Source organism: Cervus elaphus, chromosome 22 (genome assembly GCF_910594005.1).
Source record: "Cervus elaphus chromosome 22, mCerEla1.1, whole genome shotgun sequence".
Taxonomy (NCBI): domain Eukaryota; kingdom Metazoa; phylum Chordata; class Mammalia; order Artiodactyla; family Cervidae; genus Cervus; species Cervus elaphus.
Genome location: NC_057836.1, coordinates 18073515 through 18097755, shown reverse-complemented (window position 1 = coordinate 18097755; position 24241 = coordinate 18073515). Strand labels below are relative to the sequence as shown.

The following is a 24241-nucleotide window of genomic DNA, read 5'->3' as shown; positions in this document are numbered from 1 at the left end:
ACACACTCCTTCCTAACAAGATGAACTCATGGGAAAAAACCCAATTCTGAATTTTCCTGGATGCTCTCCCTGAGATGTCATATCACCTATTTGTAACCTGTTCTTGGGCACCAGACGAATTTCAAAGTGGAAGGTTGGCTGGTAGGAGAGAATGGATACCACTTTCCTTATCCTGCCTAAATGTTCACAGGCCAGTTCAAAATCTAACTGTACACAGCTACATCTTCCTTTTTCATCTCTCATTCATTACTTAAGTGGATACAGATACCTCTTTGCTTTTCTCCCATGACTAGTTGATTATCCAATCCTTATAAATCCTTCCTTTCCTCTCCATCTCTTCCTACTATTTCTTCAGGATGCTGCTATTTCTTGTCTCTCCAATATCTCTCCTTCTAAGTGAATTTTATCAGCTTATATATATCTTCAAGTTGATGGAGGGCAAATTGATGCTCACCCACACCCTGTATTCAGGTGGGACAAGAGGGCAAAAGTGGAGACCTAGGCAGAGGGGCTCCAGAAGAATGGATGTAGACAGAAAGATCAGGAACAGTTGTCTATTTATGTTTCAGAGATATGGATGGAGGGCTCTGATATAACTGATCTCTTAGATGAAGAATTTCAGACCAATGGGCTTCTTTGAAAGCATCTATTTTCAGATGTTTCAAGATTGTTTCAAGGTTGTTTTAATCTATTTACTACTGAAAATGTAATCGTGATCCTGCCATGATTCCTCAGGGTAGAGAGAGCTGTCATTTAGGAGTGGCCAGGTAAAGATTACGTTCACACAACACCCCAACCTTCCCACCCCTACCCCTACCAACACTAGTTCCATTGTGGAGATCATGGAGAAGCTGCTGAACTAATATAAGACCTGAGAGTGCTGGGCTGGTTGTGAGCTGGACCCACCCAGTTACTTGGTTGATGACTCTGGAAGGTTTCCAGGGCTCCAAAGTACACTCATGCTTGCAGGTTCATAGTTCTAGGCTGTGCTTGGGGATGGGAAGATGCCCAGGGCTTCTCCCAGGGCAGCTCACTTGGCTATTAACCATTGGGAAGTGGTGAAATAAATGACATATGGTGAAATAAAGGATACACACCAAGAAGCTCAGTGAACTCCAAGAAAACACACATAAACTATTAAACAAATTCAGGAAGAAAATATATGAACAAAATAAGATTAAAAAATATTTCTCATTATCATTATTATTCTTTTAAATTTTTGGTTGCACTGGGTCTTTGTTGCTGCACATGGGCTTTCTCTAGTTGCGGTAAGCAGGCACTATTCTTCTTTGTGGAGAGCAGGTTTCTCTATGCGTGGGTTCCTCTTATTATGGAGAACAGGCTCTAGGTGCCCAGGTTTCAGGGGTTGCAGCAGGCTGCGTCCTATTTGTAGTTTGGTCCTAGAGCTCAGGCTCAGTAATTGTTGAGCTAGGGTGAATTCCTCCTCAGAATAATTTCAGATTTTTTTTTTTAACAGAGATAGAAATCACAAAAAAGGAAGTAAACAGAGAGTTTGCTAATGCTTTAGTGGTTAGGATTCGGTGCATTTACTGCTGTGGTCTGGATTCAATCCTGGTAAGGAACTGAGATCCCTCAAACTTTTCAGTGAGGCAAAGAGAATAACAGAAGGAACCAAACAGAAAAATGAACCAAACAGAAATTTAGTTGCTTAAGATTCAGTTGAGTTCAGTCCAGTGGCTCAGGTGTGTCCAACTCTTTGCAGCCTCATGGACTGCAGCATACCAGGTCCCTGTCCTTCACCAACTCCTGGAGCTTGCTCAAACTCATGTCCATTCAGTCAGTGATGCCATCCAACCATCTCATCTTCTGTTATCCCCTTCTCCTCCTGCCCTCAATCTTTCCCAGCATCAGGGTCTTTTCCAATGATTCAGTTCTTTGCATCAGGTGGTCAAAGTATTGGAGTTTCAGCTTCAGGATCAGTCTTTCCAGAGAATATTCAGGACAGATTTCCTTTAGGATTGACTGGTTCGATCAGCTGCTTAAGTTGCTGCATTGATTGAAATGCAGCAAAATGAAAAATGCTACAGAGAGCATCAACACAGCAGAAGACTCTGTAACTTAGAAGGCAGGACCATTGAGGTTACCCAGCCAGGGGACAAAGAAGAAAATTATTGTACAAGTGTGAAAGAACCTGTGTGAACTATGGGATAACATTCACAGAAACAATCTGCACATTATTGGAGTCCTGGAATGAGAAGAGAGGGAGAAATGGACACAGATTGCACTTAAAGAAACAATATCAGATAAGTCCCAAATCTGATGAGATTAAGACATTCAAGTTCGTGTAGCTAATAGGTCACTCCTCAGAGTTCATTCAAAATGATCATCCCCAAGACACATTGTTTATAATCAAGAAACAGAGAGCATTTTATAAGCAGCAGGAGAAAAGTAAATGCTCACAAAAAAGAAATTCCTTTAACCACATCAGTGGACTTTTTAGAAGAAATCTGAGAGGTGAAGAGAGAAAGGGATGATATATTCAAACTTACGAAAAAAAAACCTACCAACCAAGAATACTTTTCTCAGGAAGTTTGTTTTTCATATATGAAGATGAAATAAATACTTTCCCAACTGAGGGAATTCACCAACATTAGGCTTGGCTTACACGATTGCTGAGGGGTATTCTTCAAACTAAATGAAGAATGCTAATTTTTATATAAAAGAAGTGAAAATATACAACAGACTTGTAAATGTAAATATTGAATCCAACTCAGCATACTCTAACACTGTAATATGGCAGTGTGCTAACCAGTTAGCTCTAGTCTAAAGGAAGTATTAAAACAGCTATAGGGAAAAATATTTTGTTAGTGGATATACAATATAAAGAGAGGTAAATTCTGACATCAAAAACAAAAAGTGTGGAAGGGAATAAAAAGGTAGAGCTTCTGTATGTCATTGAAATTAATTTGTTATCAGTGTAGTATATACTGTTGTCTCTATAAGATGTTTTACGTGAACCATGTGGCAACAAAAATGTAAAAACCTACAGTAGATTCACAAAAAGTAAAAAGAGGGGAATCAAAGTGCAACATTATGCACAATTATCAGTTCACAGTTCTAACTGTTGTGCAGAACAGTTGAGTTGTCCTGGTCTCCATATCATCTTTCAAGATTAGCCCCAGAGGACTCTCCTTTGCAAAGTGAAAGACTAACTAAGCTTTTTGTTATTTTAAGCCAAAGAACTCTTTTTGCACCTCATCTCCTTTCTTATATCATATAGAAGGTGTAACTGTACTTTTTTAATACCCAATTTTCTTTCTGTGATATTGCTCTGTGATTTTAATTAGAAAACTGCCAATGATAAATCATATGAATGAATATCCTGTCTCCTCAATTGCATTTGATTAAGACTTAGTAAGAATCCACAGGTTAGTATCTTGTGGTTTGTCTCATGTATCCTTTGAGATAGAGATTTGCAGTGTTAGTTTCGATGTATTTGTTGGTGATAAGCTGCTTGTTTTTGAAAATCAAATTTTGCCTTGCTAATTGCCGGAAACAAAAATACTAACTAAATGATGTTCTCAGAAACATTTCTTTATATCTAAGACAATTTCTCTTCAACATTTAGTACAGTGCCATTCAGCCATTCAGCAAATATTAGCTGAGCATCTGTTAAGTTATAGAGAGGGGAAATACAGAGCTTATATACAGGTACAGGCCTCACCCCAATCCTGAGCCCTGGCAGGGCCTCATCAGATGCCCGCAGACTGCAGGAGCCTTGGTTAGCATGCCCAGATGGGGAAGAATTTGATGACAAGGAGAAGAGAATCTGTTCACAGATTCTTTGATGTTAAAGGAGGAACACATTTTGCTATATTCTTGGGGACACTTTCCAGTGTTCTTAGGCTGGTGTGTGGGCAGGACTCAGCTGCACCAAAGCTCCACATGCAATAGAGCCTCAGTTCATAGAGTTTGAGTCTGAGCAATCACTCAGGCTTTGAACTCTGAGTGCCACTCCAGACACACTAATGTTTGGTTGAAGTGGTTTAAGAATCACCACCCACAAGAACTCAATAGCTCTGCAGTTGGTAATTGCATCAACTCTAAGCAAAGGTGGATTAATCATGAAGTTAATGAAGCTTGTTCTTCAGAGCCTCTCCTTGCACCAGACCCTTCTAAGCCCCGAGGGGGTCCCTAGGGCTGTGGTTGAAACAGAGCAGGACTCTATGATCCTTGCCCCGCCCCCCACCATGTCTTCCGCATGTCTTTTGCCTGTGGAAAACTTTAGTCAAAGAATAAGTTTAAATGGAGGAGTGAGAAATGTGGAAACAAAGGAAAACAGTCAGAGGAGACTAAATAATAATAATGTAGTCATTAAACACAGTCAAGGACCTTTAGTTCTTTCTCAAGGGTCATAGATAATATTCTGAGCCATATCCTGTGAGCTGTCTTATAGATACAAAACACCAGGTGGAGTAGGGAACTACATGATGACCATACTGTACCCAGGACTTGAGCATCCACATTCTGAGAACTGACCACAAAGAAATGGGAACAAGTACACCCAAGAACTAAAGACTGCCTGTAGCTAAACCAACCAATGGATGATTTGGATGGCATCACCAAGTCAATGGACATGAGTATTGTCAGGGAATGTTTGACGGGAGGATTCCTACGTGCTGTCTCTCATGAGTCCTTTGTCCCTCTTCAAGTGGAACAGCACGCTGCTCCCAGGGACTGAGGTCATTATGTGAGGCAAGCATGAGTCTCCTTTAGTAAACATTCTCCTTAGGACAAAACAGCTTAATCTCCTTCCCCTTACTTGAGATATGGATGTGTCCTGACCTTGTGACTAACGTTACCCCTTGGTCCCTTGGTAACGGTTGCTGTACGTTTGGTTTTCTGATCTCTATCATTCCCGAAAGAAGTTTCTTGTACTGCAGCCTATATATACTCATAGAAAAATCATTAAAGCACCTTTGCTCCATCAGAGCTTAGGTCCCCGGGTCTTTTTTGTCTCTCTCTCTCTCTCTCTCTCTCTCTGTCTTTCTCTCTTTCATTTTCTTATCGTCGACTCCGCACCACAAGGTTCCAGTCCATTAAAGGACCCCAACAAGTATGAGCAAGCTCTAGTAGTTGGTGATGGACAGGGAGGCCTGGCATGCTGCAATCCATGGGGTCGCAAAGAGTCGGATTCGACTGAGCGACTAAACTGAACTGAAAACAACCAAGATGACACTAGTCAGACCACTGACGACCAATTTGAAGATGACTGTTAGACATGACTGTGCTGTTTCTGCATGTAACTTCCCCGCACCCCAGCTCTGTGTATAAAGCTCTCACCCTCTGCTTGTCATGGGGTGGGCAGATTTGGCCGTTGGACAGATGTCCACCACCCTTCCCACCAGTTGCTGGCATCTGAAATAAAGCAAACTTTCCTTTCCACCAACCTGGCCTGTATACTGGCTTTTGAGTGGTTAGCAGCTGGACCCCTCACACATACCTTTCATTTACATGGTCACAAGGAGATAGGTTTTGAATGTGCCATTTTTTTCAGCTGAGGGAAAAAAAATTCAGCAAAATTATTTCTTACCCAAAGGTGAAGAAATTAATTAACTACATGGAGAACTAAATCTAGGAATCAGATTTGCTCAGGAACTCAAGAAGAAACTAAAGAGGTCTGGAAAGTACATGCTGCTTTTTCATTAGCACAGGATTGGTGGAAAGTAAAATTAAGATCAAAGATGATGAACTGACTAACTCAGAGCAAAGGAGAGCTGTTTAAGGATGAAAGTCAAGATGCTCAGAGACGAAACTGGGGAAATGGAAGCACAGCTGTCAGCACAGACTGAAGTGGAGGGCAGAGGAGCTGCACCAGGGGCGGGTGCTCTCCAACAGAAGCTTAGATCGAGCTGTCGGTCAGTCAGAGATGGTGACTGGGAACCAGCCAAGCCCCAGAGAGGAAGCAAGGTGAGACCTGAGGGAGCAGCTTGGCATGAAGACACAGAAGGAAGAGGAGATCCAGGAAGGTGCCTGCTTCATGTGACAGAGTTTGTCTTCCTTTCAAGACTTCAGAATATAGGCTCTGTTCTGATGCTGGAACAACTGACTCCCAAATCTCAGAAGGAACACACACATGCATACACACATTCATTACCAACCTGCAAACCTACTGTGGTCAGTGAGGCTCCACTAGCTTACACGTGTACCATGTGGAACACGCAGCTTCTGGGGCAGCAAAGAGAGAAACTAGAGAGTCACAGGGGTTTTCATGCCTCTACTCGGAAGTGACACAGGTGACAACACCCACGTTTCATTGGCCAGAATGAGTCACTGGGAGATAGAAAAACAGCTATTTGATGAATATTACTATTGATGCCACATCCTTGGTAGCAATGCTGTCAGTATTTTTCTTGCCTTGGTGAAGTTTCTGAGGTACAACTTTGTGCAGAAATTAACTGTGATCAGACCCTCCCCAGAGTGAGATTTGAAGAAGCCCTTTTGTATCTGGTTCCTTCGTCTGGTGTGTCTCTGACTCCTTACTCCACTTCTGTCTGTGCCGAGTGGGAGTAGTCAGAGTCGTGTCTCCCCTCCCCCCACCTCCCTCCCCACTCGGTATCACTAACTGCAGGGTGATTTTCAGCATTTCTTCATGCATTCATTTCCTTATTTATTCACTATTTGTTAAGCTCTCTATATGTGTTTTTACTTGACTTTAAAGAGATATTGAAGAGTAAGACACAATACTTGCTCTCAGGAAGCCTCCACTTTAGAGACAGTGAGCAGGATTTTACAGATTAAATAAACACAGCAGTAATTTTGAGCTGGAGGAATTAGAATTCACAGAGGTGACAACTCTGTGCATTTAAAAACAAGAGAAGATTTATGAATTTTCTTTCTCAAATGGGCTTAAAAACGTGTCCTCTAGAATTCAAATATACATAAATGTAATATTGTCTGTTTTTATCACTGAGTTCATCTTGTGCACTAGCAAGGGATGTTTGTGTGGATTGATAGCTCCATAATGTTAACACAGACTCTCCCATTTAAAATTTATCCCTCAACTTAGCTCAGGTTCATTGTAACAACTGTCTTGCCATTTCTAGTTCAAGCTCCCTGCTGAGACTGATTTTCCTCTATTTAAGGAGGCATCTTCTTGTCTCTCCTCCCACAGATGGTGTCTGGGGTGGGAGGGCTTCTTCCTTTCCAACAGCAGCAGGTAAGGGCCCTTGGACTGCGAGCTCTCCACTTAGACTCTGCTTGTCTTTGATTTAGTAGCTTTGATTGTCTCTGGTCTCTGGTATCTGATGTTGCACTATGGAGGAATGAATGAGGCCAATTCAATGCCACACTCTTTGTTCGATGATTCTGGTTATAGACTATGAAGGCCTGAACAGAGATGATGGGCTGGACCTCAGCCAGCTCATGACCTTGCTCTTTCCTTCATGCCCTTGTGATGAAGTGATCTTTGGTAAAGGAGTCTTCACGAACCCTGGTCCCATCCATGCAAGGAACACAGATGGTGAAGGGGGTCTCGAATGCTTTGGTGTAACAACTCAGTTAATAATTTTTCTATAGAGTTTTTTTTTTTTTCCATATTACCTCTTCTTTGCATTTTATTTATTTATTTTTTTTTTAAATTTTTTTATTAGTTGGAGGCTAATTACTTTACAACATTTCAGTGGGTTTTTTCATACATTGATATGAATCAGCCATAGATTGACACTTATTCCCCATCCCGATCCCCCCTCCCACCTCCCTCTCCACCCGACTCCTCTGGGTCTTCCCAGTGCACCAGGCCCGAGCACTTGTCTCATGCATCCCACCTGGGCTGGTGATCTGTTTCACCATAGATAGTATACATGCTGTTCTTTTGAAACATCCCACCCTCACATTCTCCCACAGAGCTCAAAAGTCTGTTCTGTATTTCTGTGTCTCTTTTTCTGTTTTGCATATAGGGTTATCGTTACCATCTTTCTAAATTCCATATATATGTGTTAGTATGCTGTAATGTTCTTTATCTTTCTGGCTTACTTCACTCTGTATAAGGGGCTCCAGTTTCATCCATCTCATTAGGACTGATTCAAATGAATTCTTTTTGACAGCTGAGTAATATTCCATGGTGTATATGTACCACAGCTTCCTTATCCATTCGTCTGCTGATGGGCATCTAGGTTGCTTCCATGTCCTGGCTATTATAAACAGTGCTGCGATGAACATTGGGGTGCACGTGTCTCTTTCAGATCTGGTTTCCTCAGTGTGTATGCCCAAAAGTGGGATTGCTGGGTCATATGGCAATTCTATTTCCAGTTTTTTAAGGAATCGCCACACTGTTTTCCATAGTGGCTGTACTAGTTTGCATTCCCACCAACAGTGTAAGAGGGTTCCCTTTTCTCCACACCCTCTCCAGCATTTATTGCTTGTAGTCTTTTGGATAGCAGCCATCCTGACTGGCGTGTAATGGTACCTCATTGTGGTTTTGATTTGCATTTCTCTAATAATGAGTGATGTTGAGCACCTTTTCGTGTGTTTGTTAGCCATCTGTATGTCTTCTTTGGAGAAATGTCTGTTTAGTTCTCTGGCCCATTTTTTGATTGGGTCATTTATTTTTCTGGAATTGAGCTTCAATAGTTGCTTGTATATTTTTGAGATTAATCCTTTGTCTGTTTCTTCATTTGCTATTATTTTCTCCCAATCTGAGGGCTGTCTTTTCACCTTACTTATAGTTTCCTTTGTAGTGCAAAAGCTTTTAAGTTTCATTAGGTCCCATTTGTTTAGTTTTGCTTTTATTTCCAATATTCTTGGAGGTGGGTCATAGAGGATCTTGCTGTGGTTTATGTCGGAGAGTGTTTTGCCTATGTTCTCCTCTAGGAGTTTTATAGTTTCTGGTCTGACATTTAGATCTTTAATCCATTTTGAGTTTATTTTTGTGTATGGTGTTAGAAAGTGTTCTAGTTTCATTCTTTTACAAGTGGTTGACCAGTTATCCCAGCACCACTTGTTAAAGAGGTTGTCTTTTTTCCATTGTATATCCTTGCCTCCTTTGTCAAAGATAAGATGCCCATAGGTTCGTGGATTTATCTCTGGGCTTTCTATTCTGTTCCATTGGTCTATATTTCTGTCTTTGTGCCAGTGCCACACTGTCTTGATGACTGTGGCTTTGTAGTAGAGTCTGAAGTCAGGCAGGTTGATTCCTCCAGTTCCATTCTTCTTTCTCAAGATTACTTTGGCTATTCGAGGTTTTTTGTATTTCCATACAAATTGTGAAATTCTTTGGTCTAGTTCTGTGAAAAATACCGTTGGTAGCTTGATGGGGATTGCATTGAATCTATAGATTGCTTTGGGTAGAATAGCCATTTTGACAATATTGATTCTTCCAATCCATGAACACGGTATGTTTCTCCATCTGTTTGTGTCCTCTTTGATTTCTTTCATCAGTTTTATAGTTTTCTATGTATAGGTCTTTTGTTTCTTTAGGTAGATATACTCCTAAGTATTTTATTCTTTTTGTTGCAATGGTGAATGGTATTGTTTCCTTAATTTCTCTTTCTGTTTTTTCATTGTTAGTATATAGGAATGCAAGGGATTTCTGTGTGTTAATTTTATATCCTGCAACTTTACTATATTCATTGATTAGTTCTAGTAATTTTCTGGTAGAGTCTTTAGGGTTTTCTATGTAGAGGATCATGTCATCTGCAAACAGTGAGAGTTTCACTTCTTCTTTTCCTATCTGGATTCCTTTTACTTCTTTTTCTGCTCTGATTGCTGTGGCCAAAACTTCCAACACTATGTTGAACAGTAGTGGTGAGAGTGGGCACCCTTGTCTTGTTCCTGATTTCAGGGGAAATGCTTTCAATTTTTCACCATTGAGGGTGATGCTTGCTGTAGGTTTGTCATATATAGCTTTTATTATGTTGAGGTATGTTCCTTCTATTCCTGCTTTTTGGAGAGTTTTAATCATAAATGAGTGTTGAATTTTGTCAAAGGCTTTCTCTGCATCTATTGAGATCATCATATGGTTTTTATCTTTCAATTTGTTAATGTGGTGTATTACATTGATTGATTTGTGGATATTGAAGAATCCTTGCATTCCTGGGATAAAGCCCACTTGGTCGTGGTGTATGATTTTTTTAATATGTTGTTGGATTCTGTTTGCTAGAATTTTGTTAAGGATTTTTGCATCTATGTTCATCAGTGATATTGGCCTGTAGTTTTCTTTTTTTGTGGCATCTTTGTCTGGTTTTGGAATTAGGGTGATGGTGGCCTCATAGAATGAGTTTGGAAGTTTACCTTCTTCTGCAATTTTCTGGAAGAGTTTGAGTAAGGTAGGTGTTAGCTCTTCTCTAAATTTTTGGTAGAATTCAGCTGTGAAGCCATCTGGTCCTGGGCTTTTGTTTGCTGGAAGATTTTTGATTACACTTTCGATTTCCTTGCCTGTGATGGGTCTGTTAAGATCTTCTATTTCTTCCTGGTTCAGTTTTGGAAAGTTATACTTTTCTAAGAATTTGTCCATTTCATCCAAGTTGTCCATTTTATTGGCATAGAGCTGCTGGTAGTAGTCTCTTATGATCCTTTGTATTTCAGTGTTGTCTGTTGTGATCTCTCCATTTTCATTTCTAATTTTGTTAATTTGGTTCTTCTCTCTTTGTTTCTTAATGAGTCTTGCTAATGGTTTGTCAATTTTGTTTATTTTTTCAAAAAACCAGCTTTTAGCTTTGTTGATTTTTGCTATGGTCTCTTTAGTTTCTTTTGCATTTATTTTCTATAGAGTTTTATAAGTTTTTTAATTTAATAATATTTTCTATTTTAGTCATTCTGATTGGTCCTGAGGAAATTTTCCTCAAGCAAGCAGGTTTAGTTATTAACTTTCCTAGCAGAGATTACTGAACCTCTGACTGCCGTTTTCTCATGGGGAATTGGGAATAATAACGCTACATGTTGTATTGCTTTAGAATCCTTAAGGACAAATAGTTAGCCTAAGTAAAAGAACAAGATTCTTTCCGCTCTTTACTTCTGCACTTCTAATTCAACATGGAAGATGTTTAAATTTTTTTATAACAAAATTTCTTCCTGTTACAGTTGTGTGTGGTTTGAATTGGAAATGTGCCAAATGCTAAATACATAAACATCCTTATCACTTGGCCGTATCTGATTAAGACCAGAACAGGAGGCTCCAGGGTCTTCACCTGTCAGGGTGCTGTGGTTTGTCTTCTTTATCTTCAGATATACATAGAAACTTGCAGCGTTTATACATGTTTAGAACTGGCTCTCTCAGCACTGCTCTTGTACTGGGCCTTGGTTGTTTCTAGATATTGAAATTTACTGCATTCATTGCAGACAGGTGTTGAAGTGAACCATGTATAACTCAGACCATTTAACGGTATTGAAATATCATTAAAACAAATGATGCAGTTTGCAATGTGCTGTCACACCCTCACAACAAGTTAAATTATTTCTCAAAAGATTTCTTTTTGATTCAAATGGTTTGTGTAAAATACCAGGCTGACATTCACTCATTCAGGTATACAAGAGGCATCATTTACAATTTTTAGTTAGCCAAGCATCAGGGATATGGAGGTGAATTAGACACAAAATGTTTTACCAAGTACATTCGAGTTTATAAAGTAAAATGAGCAAGTTATCAACTTAATTCACAAAAGCTCACCAATGGTAAAGCCGAGGTACTTGAGCAGTTACATGGGGCACAGAGAGAAGGAGTGATGTGTGGAAGACGCACAACTCTGATTGGCACCAAGGACGATCATAGCATGTGGTTCCTGGGAGAGTTCTGACAGCCGCAGTCAAAGCTCCAGGTAACAGAATTGATTTCCTGTTCTTGAGTCCTGGGATTCCTGGGCTGAGATGGTGGGAGATGCCCTAACACTGCTTCTCTACATTGCTTCTCTAACACTGTGTGTGTGTGCATGTCTGTGTTAGTCACTCAGCTGTGACCAACTCATTGTGACTCCATGGACTGTAGCCCCTCCAGGCTCCTCTGTCCGTGGGATTTCCCAGGAAAGAATACTGAAGTGGGTTGTCATTTCCTTCTCCAGAGGATCTTCCTGATCCAGGGATCAAACTCAGATCTCCTGCATTGCAGGCAGATTCTTTACCATCTGAGCCATCAGGAAAGCAAGTTAACAGTAGTACATAATACTACTACTATGTGCTACTGTTCTTGCCTGGAAAATTCCATGGACAGCGGAACCTGGCATGGGCTCGCAAGGTGTTGGCCACGGCTGATCACATCAGCATCAGGACATGTACTACTGTTAACTAGTGTTATAATATCACATACTAATGCCCAGTCACTTAATCCGCACCAAAATCAGTCATCTTGGTAGGATCATAACCCTCCTTTTACTAAGCAGAGAGTGTAAGAACCCTGTTCAAGGCCCACACTTGTCATGTGGTTAATCTGTGAGTCAAGACCAGGCAGTCTGGCTCCTGAGTCTGTTCTCCTGACCCCTCTACTGCACTCTCTCATGTTCATTGTGGACACAGCTGGGTTAGTGTCCTCCCTAAAACTTTCCTCCTTCAAATCTTTGATAAGATTAGACACTAAGATTTCCTTATGTGTCAGAGAAGATGTAGCTTCATCCGAGGATGAGTTGGTCCATGTTGACCCTGCATCCCCAGTTCTGGGGTAGAGGGTGCTGTGGGGACAGCCTGCCAGCCCTGAGTTTGCTGCTAGTTATAGCCCATCCCTTTCTATAAAGGGTCTGGAGCTGCTAACAGCATCTTACCTGTGAGATCTCCATCCCCATACATCTCCATGTGTACCTGGTTCACCAGATGCATCCCTGTGCCATCCTGTGGGAGGGATGACTGAACACCAGGAAGCACGTCCTGTGTTCTAAGTGTCTGTCCAGTGGTTTCTGGTGATGGTGTGGAGTCCATAACTGGGTAAGGAGTGATGATTCTGGGCCCAGAGGGAGTAGAGCGTCAATTCTAAGTGACTGAGCAGATCCTGGCCTTACTTCATCAACTGAGTTTAAAGTTTGGTTTTGATATTTATAATCAGTTTTTATCATTAATGTGCTAAAGGTCCAGATATAGAAGGAGACAGGGTCAGGTACAGTCATGGGTCTTGAGAGTGAGAGGACCAGATGACAAGGAGGTGATTCTTGCATAAGTAGTTGGTAAATATTAGCATATTTAGAGGAAGAAAAGCATGTGTTCAACTGTTTTTTCTCCCAAGTCTCAAGTAGGAAGGACGGACATGGCGGGACAGAGAAGTTGTGTCTGCTGACTGGGATGAGGGGTCCCTCTGGTGGGGGATATGACAGGGCTGTGGACTAACCTGCAGCTGCCCTGGGTGTTGGCCAGGCTGAGACCTTAAGGTGGGCCATGGGTGGCTCACGAAGCTGTCTCTGAACTCCGGTGGGGACTCCGGGGCCTGTGTGTCACAGATACTTCCTTCCATGTCTGTGCTGAAAAGAGGGAGTCAGGGTGAGGGGGCATCAGGGTGGGCTTGTGTGGACCACAGAGCTGCATCATGGGACTCTTGAGCCTGAGGGGGCATGAGGAAAGGGAACAGGACATTAGTGACCTTGATTTTGATGGGGGAGCTCTATCTTGCATCACTTATGGTCTTTCTCAGTCTCTCTACTCATCCCAGGGGTACGTTCTGGGGGAGCATCTGGGAACTTCTCTGATGAGTGGAAACAGAACAATGCAGCAATGGCTACACTGGACATCATCCCTTCTGCTTGGATCTGTCCCATCAACCCACCTGGGATTCCATTCTATCCGCCACCTTTCCTCTTAAATGCAGAGCAGAGGAGGTGGGTTCATTGGTGGTTTCAGGCAGCATGAACCCCCTTCTCTTCTCTGCTTCCCTTAACCCTCTTTGCCCTCGGCCTTCAGAGATCATGTAGCAGAAGACTTTCTATTTCCCCACCTCTCTTGAGCTGTTCCCTTAAATTATATTGGCATCTTCTTTAGCTATGGTTTATAATAGAAATGTATTCTGAATCTTATCAAATCATACCCTCAACATATAAAGGGGGTCCATGCGAAGTTTAGCAAACTTTAATCTTTCTAAACTATAATTTTCTTCTTGTTTTCATTGCTTAGTCACTTAGTCATGTCCAACTCATTTCAACACGATAGACTGTAGCCAGCCAGGCCCTTCTGTCCATGGAATCCTCCAGGCAAGAATACTGGAGTGGGTTGCCATTTCCTTCTCCAGGGGATCTTCCCAACCCAGGGATTGAATCCACATCTCTTGCTTTGTGGGCGGATTCTTTACTGCTGAGCCATCAGTGAAACCCCATGTTTTCTTCTAGAGATCCCTGCTCCTATTTTGGTGGGCTAGAGTTGAATGACGACTCCTCCTTTCTCTTTGTTTCCTTTAATAGCAATCTCTTTCTCTCTGTCAGCATCATTTAATGACTAGCTGGAAAGAGATACTTCACATAAAATGAAATACGCTAAAGGGAAAGGGATTCAACATGTCTGTATGTCCCTATAGGGAATCCGCCTGCCAATGCAGGAGAAGCAGGTTTGATCCTTGAGTCAGAGAGATCCCTTTAGAAGGAAATGGCAACCCCCTCCAGTATTCTTGCCTGGGAAATCCACTGGACAGAGGAGGCTGGCAAGCTACAGTCCATGGGTTGCAAAGAGTCAGACATGACTGAACATGCAGGCACTTGCTCCATGACCCAGTCTCCCAGTCATTCTGAAAAGGGGGAAAAGACATGCAATCTGATCCGCCCAGTTTGATGGGTCTCACTTCATGCCTTCACAGTCACCTGTGAATTTCTGTACTCCTGGTCCTCATTTTCTGCTGACCTGATAAATGCTCTTGTATTTTAAGACTTTTTGCAGTTCTTTGCTTCCACCCTGAGCTCAGTGCTGGGAAAGATCAATACTTGATTCTACAAAAGTTATTCTCCATGGGTCAACAGATCCCACACCCAGAGCCTGTGAGATCTCACAGTCTGCCTATATTGACCAGGGTGATCAGAGGAGAGAAAGGCACTCATGGTTTTTGATGAACCTTTTCTCCCCCAGTCCCAGTGGTGGGACCCAGCTCTCAGGACCATGGAAGCAGGAGGTCAAAGGACCGTGTTGCTCATATAAGGAGATTTTGAAGATTCAGAAGCTCATTGGTGTCTGAGGTTCAGAAAGTGGCAGATGCAGCCTCCGATAGTGCCTGAAATGGTGAAAGGTGTCGCTATTGGCTCTCAGGAGGGAGGATGTAGGGGACGGTCTATATAGACCCCGGTCGGCACCCTGACGCCTCCTCACAGGCTGATCCTGCAGCTGGGACTGTGACCTTGAAGACGTGGAGTGAGAATGGCTCTGTGCCAACACCTCTCCCTCCAGGGACTCTGTGTCCTCCTCCTCGGCACCGTGGTGGGTGGTCAAGGTAAGAGCTGCCGCTCTGTCCTGGGTCCACAGCAGGGAGTGCACGCCTTGGTGAAGGGAAAAGTGTCTGGAGTTGTGGAGCCGAGCCTCGGTGTTTTTGACCTAAAAGAACCATGCTGATGTGAATACTGGTCCCTCTCCTGTGGGGGGTCCACTGGTAGTAGCCGCAGATTTTACAGAGCAGTGAGGTTTGATCTGGACCGAGGTGGGTCAGCCTAAGTCCCCTCCACGTCTGCCTTGTTCTCAGGGAGCTTCTAGGAGTCCCTTTGGCTCCCAGTGTGTGGAAGATCCAGTGACTGACCTCAGCTGGGGCTCTGGACCCTTCCCACACGCTGCACATGCCTGGTGTGTGAGCGCTGCCCCTGGGTCCTCGTGTTTCCTGTCTTCACTCCTGTAGGTTCTGTGATTGTGTGTGTGTATGTGTGCAGGTGAGGAGTGTGTGAGGGTGTGTGTGTGTGAGGGTATGAAAAGTGTGTGTGTGTGAGGGTATGAAGAGTGTGTATGTGAGGGTATGAAGAGTGTGTTTGTGTATGTGAGGGTGTGTGTGTGTGTGAAGAGATTGTGTGTGTGAGGGTGTGAAGAGTGTATGTGTTTGTGGAGTGTGTGAGGAGTGTGCAAATGATGTATGAAGGTGTGTGAGGAGTATGTGTGGGTGAGTGAGGGTGTGTGAGGAGTGTGTGAGGAGTGTGTGAGGCTGTGTGAGGCTGTGTGAGGCTGTGTGTGTGTAAGAGAATATGTGTGTATGGGGGAGTGTGTGAACCTCTGTGTGTGTGTGTGTATGTGTGAGGGGAGGTGGAGCCTGTCTGTGGGAGAGGAATGGAGCTGCTGAGCAGGTACTGAGTCCGTTGGTCTGTGAAGCACACAGGGTGTCCACAGAGTTGGGTGTCATGTCTGCTACATGTAACTGAATCAGAGATATTCGTACACCTGCCTGCCTCTCTCTGCCTCCTCTCCCCCATCTCTCGCACTCCCATCTGCTTATTGCCGTGTCTGCCCAGCACTGGGCTCTGTGAGAGGCTCTGCCTCCTGGCCTCACCTGTTCCCACCAGGTGTCCATTAGGGAGCAAAGAAGCCTGCATCCAGGAGAGGGGTCTTCTTGTCTGTTCAGTTCAGTTCAGTTCAGTCACTCAGTTGTGTCTGACTCTTTGTCATCCCATGGACCTCAGCATGCCAGGCCTCCCTGTCCATCACCAACTCCCAGAGTTTACTCTAACTCATGTCCATTCAGTCGGTGATGCCATCCAACCATCTCATCCTCTGTTGTCCCCTTCTCTTCCCGCCTTCACTCTTTCCCAGCATCAGGGTCTTTTCAAATGAGTCAGCTCTTCGCATCGGGTGGCCAAAGTATTGGAATTTCAGCTTCAACTTCAGTCCTTCCGATGAACAACTTGTCTCTCTTGTCTGTAAAGATCAGTTGATGTGCAGCCCCATGTGTACAAGTTCCCAAGTCCCTGCCCTGGTCCCTGTGACTCATTTCCTGTCATGCTGGGGGCCTGGGACGGTCCTTTCCCCTCCCAGGAGCTGCTGTGACTCTGTAGGGAGCAGTTTCTCTCGTGCCCTCTCCTGTCCCTCCCTGGGAGCTGCTTCCCCCTGAGTGAGAGTGGAGTATGTCATCAATCCTGTTGTGGTCTGCAAGGTTTCTTTGGACGAATCCGCTGATCTACTTAGGCGAGTTCTCTTGGGTGACATAATTTTTTTCTTCTCTTTAGACCTCAGAATTCTCTCTCTGTCTTTGCATTTGGACAGTTTATTCCGTGAGTCTTGGAGAAGGTTGTTTTGGATTGAAGTTTTGGGGTAACTTATTAGCTTCTTGAACTTAGATGTCCAGATCTTTCCCCAGGTTTGGAAATTCACTGGCTTTCTTTCTTTCTTTTTTAATTATTTGTTTTTGGCTGTGCTAGGTCTCCCTGTTGCATGCAGGCTTTCTTGAGTTGCAGTAAGCAGGGGCTACTCTTCGCTGCACTGCACAGGCTTCTCACTGCAGTGGCTTCTCTTGGTACAGACCACAGGCTCTAGGTGCATAGGTTTCAGTAGGTGTGGCTCACTGGCTTAGTTGCTCTGCAGCATGTGGAATCTTCCTGGACCAGGGATTGAACTCATGTCCCCTGCATTGGTAGGTGGAGTCTTAACCACTACACCACCAGGGAAGTCCTCAGCCCTTAATTCTTTTCTCCTTCACTTCTTCTGCTGTGACTCCAGTCCATACGTTGTTTCTCTTTATGGTGTCCTTAGTTCTCACTGGCTTTCTATATTCCTTTCATTCTCTCTTGGCTCCTCTATTTGGATGCTTTCAACTAATCTTTCTTCTAACACATTGATTCTTTCTTCTTTTTCTTTCCCTTCGTCAAGTCTGTTGTTGAATCTCTGTGTTGAATTCTTCAGTTTACTCATTGTATTGTGCATGTTAAGTTGCCTCAGTCATGTCTGACTCTTTGTGATGCTATGGACTGTAGCCCACCAGCCTCCTCTGTCCATGGGATTCTCCAGGCAAGAATACTGAAGTGGGTTGCCATGCACTCCTCCAGGGGATCTTCCAGACCCAGGGATCAAGCACAAGTCTCTTACATTTCCTGCACTTGCAGACAGGTTCTTTACCACTAGTGCCACTGGGAACCCCATTCATTTATTATTCAGCTTCAAAATATCTGGTTGAAGAATTGAAGAAGTGAAAGTCACTCGGTCATGTTTGACTCTTTGTGACCACATGGATACACAGTCCAGGGAATTCTCCAGGCCTTACTGGAGTGGGTGGTCTTTCCCTTCTCCAGGGGGTCTTCCCAACCCAAGGATCAAACCCAGGTCTCCCACATTGCACACTGATTCTTTACCAGCTGAGCCACAAGAGAAAACCAAGATACTGGAGTGGGTACCCTCTTCCTTCTCCAGCAGATATTCCTGACCCAGGAATTGAAGCAGGGTCTCCTGCATTGCAGGTAGATTCTTTACCAACTGAGCTATCAGAGAATCGCAAAACATCTGGTTAGCTCTTTAAAAAAAATTTTATACATCTTTTTGCTCTTCTTATTATTTTTTGTATCCTTTTCCTGGTATCATTAAATATTTGAGGTCTCTTGGAACTCTCTGAACATCATTTGAAGTATTATTTTGAATTCTTTGTCAGGCAATTCCTGGATCTCCATTACTTTGAGCAGGTTACAGGAGGTTTACTGTATTCTTTTGGTGGGATTTTGTTTCCCCAATTCTTCTTGATGTCTTATTCTCTTGTAGATGTCTGCACATGTAAAAAAGCAGTCACTTCTACCAGAATCTATGTCCTGATTTCAGTAGGGAAAGCCTTTCACTTCTGGGTAGCAGCACATTGGAATGTAATGCAGGGTGCCAAATGCAGAGGCATAAGGTGGCGCTGCGTCTGGGAGGCATGAGATCCGTTTTGCTCAGGCTGCTGACATTTATAGCACTGACAACTATGTGGTGTCTGGCAAGTGTTTCAGGGGGTCTGCCATCACTGGAATGGTTGTTGGTGTCATCAGCAGTGCATCTGGTTCCAGAGCCTAGGGATCATGACCAGCAGTGGTGGTGGCCAGAGCCAATGGTGTGCACACATTTGGCTTTGGGGGCCTGTTGCAAGTGCCTCTGTGGGGAGATAATGGTTACAGGTGCTCATGTTGTGGGAAGGCCTAGAAAGGCAGCAAAGGCTAAGACCAACAATGGCTCATTGCTGAAACTCATGTCCATTGAATTGGTGATGCTATCTAACCATCTCATCCTGTGCTTCCTTTTTCCTTTTCTCTCAGTCTTTCCCAGCATCAGGGTCTTTTCCAATGAGTCAGTCTTTGCCTCACGTGGCCAAAGTATTGTAGCTTCAGCCTCAGCATCAGTCTTTTCAATAAATATTCAGGGTTGATTCCCTTTAGGATTGACTTGTTTGATCTCCTTGCTCCAAAGAACTCCCAAGAGTCTTCTCTAGCACCACAGTTCAAAAGCATCCTTTCTTTGGTGCTCAGACTTCTTTGTGGTCCAACTCTCACATCCATACATGACTACTGGAAACTATCATCTGTGCTGGTTGTTAATTCTTTCAGGAGTAAAATCTGCTGCATCTGTCTGCAGAGCAGGTTACTGTGAACTGTGATTTCTCCTGCCATGTGGTTGCTATTGGTCCTTTGCTCTTCTTTCTTATGCCTAGCCATCTCTAGAAGACTGGCTCAGATTTGCAAGTCTGTGGGAAGTGAACCTGAAGCAGGACTTTCCATATGGTGCCCCCAAAGGCTAGGGACACTGGTTATTCAGCCTGCTCTTACCCTCCTGGTGAGAGGAACTCTCCTGGCACCTTGACACTGAGTGATGCTGGCTTTGAGGATGGAGTGATGCCACCACAATGACAGTGTCTTGGCATGGTCAAACTTCTTAGAGTACTCCAGATCTTTCTTCAGCTGTTTTTATTACTGATCACTGTCTTTTCTTACTTTTGGTCTTTTTTAAGAGGATGGAGGCTGTATCTTACTCAAACTCTTCCAGAAAATTGCAGAAGAAGGTAAACTTCCAAACTCATTATATGAGGCCACCATCACCCTAATTCCATTAAAGATCTAAATGTAAGACCAGAAATTATAAAACTCCCAGAGGAGAACATAAGCAAAACACTCTCCAACATAAATCACAGCAGGATCCTCTATGACCAACCTCCCAGAATATTGGAAATAAAAGCTAAAATAAGCCAATGGGACCTAATGAAACTTAAAAGTTTTTGCACAACAAAGGAAACTATAAGTAAGGTGAAAAGACAGCCCTCAGATTGGGAGAAAATAATAGCAAATGAAGCAACAGACAAAGGATTAATCTCAATAATATACAAGCAACCCCTGCAGCTCAATTCCAGTAAAATAAATGACCCAATCGAAAAATGGGTCAAAGAATTAAACAGACATTTCTCCCAAGAAGACATACAGATGGCTAACAAACACATGAAAAGGTGCTCAACATCACTCATTATCAGAGAAATCCAAATCAAAACCACAATGAGGTACCATTACATGCCAGTCAGGATGGCTGCCATCCAAAAGTCTACAAGCAATAAATGCTGGAGAGGGTGTGGAGAAAAGGGAACCCTCCTACACTGTTAGTGGGAATGCAAATTAGTACAGCCGCTATGGAGAACACTGTGGAGATTTCCTAAAAAAACTGGAATTAGAACTGCCATATGACCCAGCAATCCCACTTCTGGGCATACACACTGAGGAAACCAGATCTGAAAGAGACTCGCGCACCCCAATGTTCATCACAGCACTGTTTATAATAGCCAGGACATGGAAGCAACCTAGATGCCCATCAGCAGACGAATGGATAAGGAAGTTGTGGTACATATACACCAAGGAATATTACTCAGCCATTAAAAAGAATTCATTTGAATCAGTTCTAATGAGATGGATGAAACTGAAGCCCATCATACAGAGTGAAGTAAGCCAGAAAGATAAAGACCAATACAGTATACTAACACATATATATGGAATTTAGAAAGATGGTAATGATAACCCTATATGCAAAACAGAAAAAGAGACACAGATGTACAGAACAGACTTTAGGACTCTGTGGGAGAAGGCGAGAGTGGGATGTTTTGAAAGAACAACATCGAAGCATGTATATTATCTAGGGTGAAACAGATCACAAGCCCAGGCTGGAAGCATGAGACAAGTGCTAGGGCCTGGTGCACTGGGAAGACCCAGAGGAATCGGGTGCAGAGGGAGGTGGGAGGGGGGATCGGGATGGGGAATATATGTAAATCCATGGCTGATTCATGTCATTGTATGACAAAAACCACTACAATATTGTAAAGTAATTAGCTTCCAACTAATAAAAATAAATGGGAAAAAAAAAGAGGATGGAGGCTGCTGTCCATCAGTATTTTGATAATGGCAACTTTGAGGTCTTTATTCTTTGAGAGAATATTTTTGAGTGTAGAATTTTAGATTCACATTTTTTTTTCTCTCAGTAAATTTAATGCTTCAGTTTACTCTACCCTGGCATCTCTTTTTGTTCTTGGGGATTTAGATATTATTATAGATGTTTCTCAATTTTATATATGTAGTGTTTATCTTAGTATTTTTCTCTTTGTCAATTTTCTGCTGTTATTTTCTGTTTTCGTAAAAGTAGGCTAGGTGTGTTATAGTAACAAAACCCCAAAATTTATCCTTATATGATATGTTCTGTTTACTTTGGCAGGACTTCTGCTATCATAATTCTTCAAGCACTCAGGTTGTTGAATGCTCCACCATTTTATTATGCTCCCACTGCAAGACAAGGCTTCAGTATTTGTTGTGGTAGAAAAACATATTGGCTCTTAAATGTTTCTATGCGGAAGTGACATTGTTTGTTCTCCCACTTCATTGAATGAGCCAGATAACATGGTTATGCTTAACTTCAAACAGGCAAGGAAGTATTACTATTTCCACATGCTCATAAAAAGAGAGTTTAAATGTTGCTGAACCAGTCCATCCTAAAGGAAATCAGTCCTGAATATTCGTTGGAAGGACTGATGCTGAAGTTGAAACTCCAATACTTTGGCCAACTGATGCAAAGCACTAACTCATCTGAAAAGACCCTGATGCTGGGAAAGATTGAAGGTGGGAGGAGAACCGGATGACAGAGGATGAGGTGGTTGGATGGCATCACCTGACTGAATGGATATGAGTTTGAGTAAACTCTGGGAGTTGGTGATGGACAGGGAGGCCCGGTGTACTGCAGTCCATGGGGTCTCAAAGAATCGGACATGACCGAGCAACTGAACTGAACACTAGTAATGTCTCCATCTAAGATGTTCCTACTAATGAACTCTTTTTTATATGTAGAAACCAAAGTCATCTTATGACTTAATTGCTAAAGTGACATCTGATTATTTTCATCAAATTCCATTTGTTAGATGGGTGTTACTAGGTACATTGGAGTATGGAATTACACAAAGATGTGAACACCAGATGGCAGGAATAACCAAGACATTTTAGAGCCTGTTACCACAGCCCTCTGTTCCTGAGCTGGATGAGATGCTCCCTATGGAGAGGGAAGGAGAGGGAGGATTCCCCCCTAGATCCCGGGCCATGAGCTGTAACTGAGATGGGAAAGCTGGGCCCTAGTAGCCTTGGGCACATCTACAGGGAAGGCAGCATCCAGAGTCTCTGAAGGCCTGTCCCCGGTGGTGTCCTTGGAGCTGGTTCTACAGGCTCCTGAGAAAACCTGGTGCCTCCCTTCCTGCTCCAGGTTCAGTGATGGCACACTGGGAGCTTAGAGTTGTCCATGGTGGGAATGTCTATACCACAGAGGTCAGGAAATACTATATCCCATGCACTTTTTTGCTCCTCAGAGAGCTAATGGTTTAAATACTTATATCATTGTAAGTCTCCTAAAATCTCTCCTGTGTCCCGTGTCTGTGTCTCTCTTGCAGATCTGGAGCTGAGGCTGAAGGATGGAGCCCACCGCTGTGAGGGGAGAGTGGAAGTAAAGCATCAAGGAGAATGGGGCACAGTGCATGGTGACAACTGGAGCTTGAAGGATGCATCTGTAGTGTGTAGACAGCTGGGGTGTGGAGCTGCCATTGGTATTCCTAAAGAGGTTTATTTTGGACCAGGACTTGGCCCCATTTGGCTTTTGTATACTTCATGTGAAGGCGTAGAGTTAACTGTCAGTGACTGTAGGCATTCTAATATTAAAGACTATCGTAACGATAGCTATTCCCACAACTGGGATACTGGAGTAGTCTGCTCAAGTAAGTCCTGTCTGGTCTGTGTGGGGATCTCTAGCAGGAAAAACCTCCATCTTATTACCAGAATGACTCGAGATTACGGATACAGCCTTTAGAATATACTTGGGTGAAGGGTCTTTGATGTGTCACAGGAGGCAGAGGTGAGGTCAAAAGTTTCATACAGATTCAGCTTCTGGATTCAACCTCTGTGACACAGTCTCAGCATGGTAATTGTTCTGTATTCTTTGACATAATGATCAGTAGGGTGTGGCTTCATTGTTGTGGGGGGGTGTCATAGGAGATTTGTAGGCAACAAAGTTTATCATCCTCATAGGTCCTAAAAGTCAGAGTCACCACACTCCATCAGGTTGGTATGTGGGTGATGTGCCAATAGAACAGGATCAACCAAGCAATGGTTACCCTAAAAAGGCATGTGAAGACCCATGGACAGATGACAATACCAGAAGTCATGGTGCACTTGCACAAGGAAAAGGTGTGAGAGAAATTCAGTGGTGCATTTAAATGTCCCTAGGTAACAGCCAGAGGAGGCCAGAAGTGGGACTTGTGGCAGGGGAAAGTCTCATCACTGTGGTATACCTGATGAACCGAATGGGGAGCTCACACCACATTTGCAGTGATGTTGAGGGAGCAGGGAAATGAAGTCTTGAAGTTTACAACACAGTAGCTGAAGCACATCACATATAAGAGGCAGTGAAGCTAAGAGTTCATGGGGTTCTCAAGGCAAGAATACTGAAGTGGTTTGCCTTTCCTTCACCAGTGGACCACATCTTGTCAGAACTCTCCACTAAGACCCGTCTGTCTTGGGTGGCCCTACATGGCATGGCTTATAGTTTCATTGAGTTAGACAAGGTTGTGGTCCATGAACCGTGAACTTCCAGATGTTCAAGCTGGATTTAGAAAAGACAGAGGAACCAGAGGTCAAATTGCCAACATCCGTTTGATCACTGAAAATGCAAGAGAGTTCGAGAAAAACATCTACTTCTACTTTATTGACTATGCCAAAGCCTTTAACTGTGTGGATCACAACAAACTGCAAAATTCTTCAACAGATGGGAATAACAGGCCATTTGACCTGCATCCTGAGAAATCTGTACGTAGGTCAAGAAGCAACAGTCCGAACCAGACATGGAACAAAAGAGGGTTTCCAAATCAGGGAAGGAGTAGGTCAAGGCTGTATATTGTCACCCTGCT

General features: G+C 43.1%; 1 pseudogene across 1 annotated transcript in view; it reads left to right on the top strand.

Annotated features, from left to right (window-relative positions):
• Positions 1-15264: 15264 nt before the first annotated feature.
• Positions 15265-24241, top strand: part of LOC122680750 — a 96912-nt pseudogene continuing 87935 nt past the window's right edge. Inside the window, exons 1-2 of the transcript XR_006336771.1 lie at positions 15265-15337; positions 22733-23053. The product of XR_006336771.1 is annotated as an antigen WC1.1-like (transcript). The remainder of the gene's footprint in view (positions 15338-22732; positions 23054-24241) is intronic.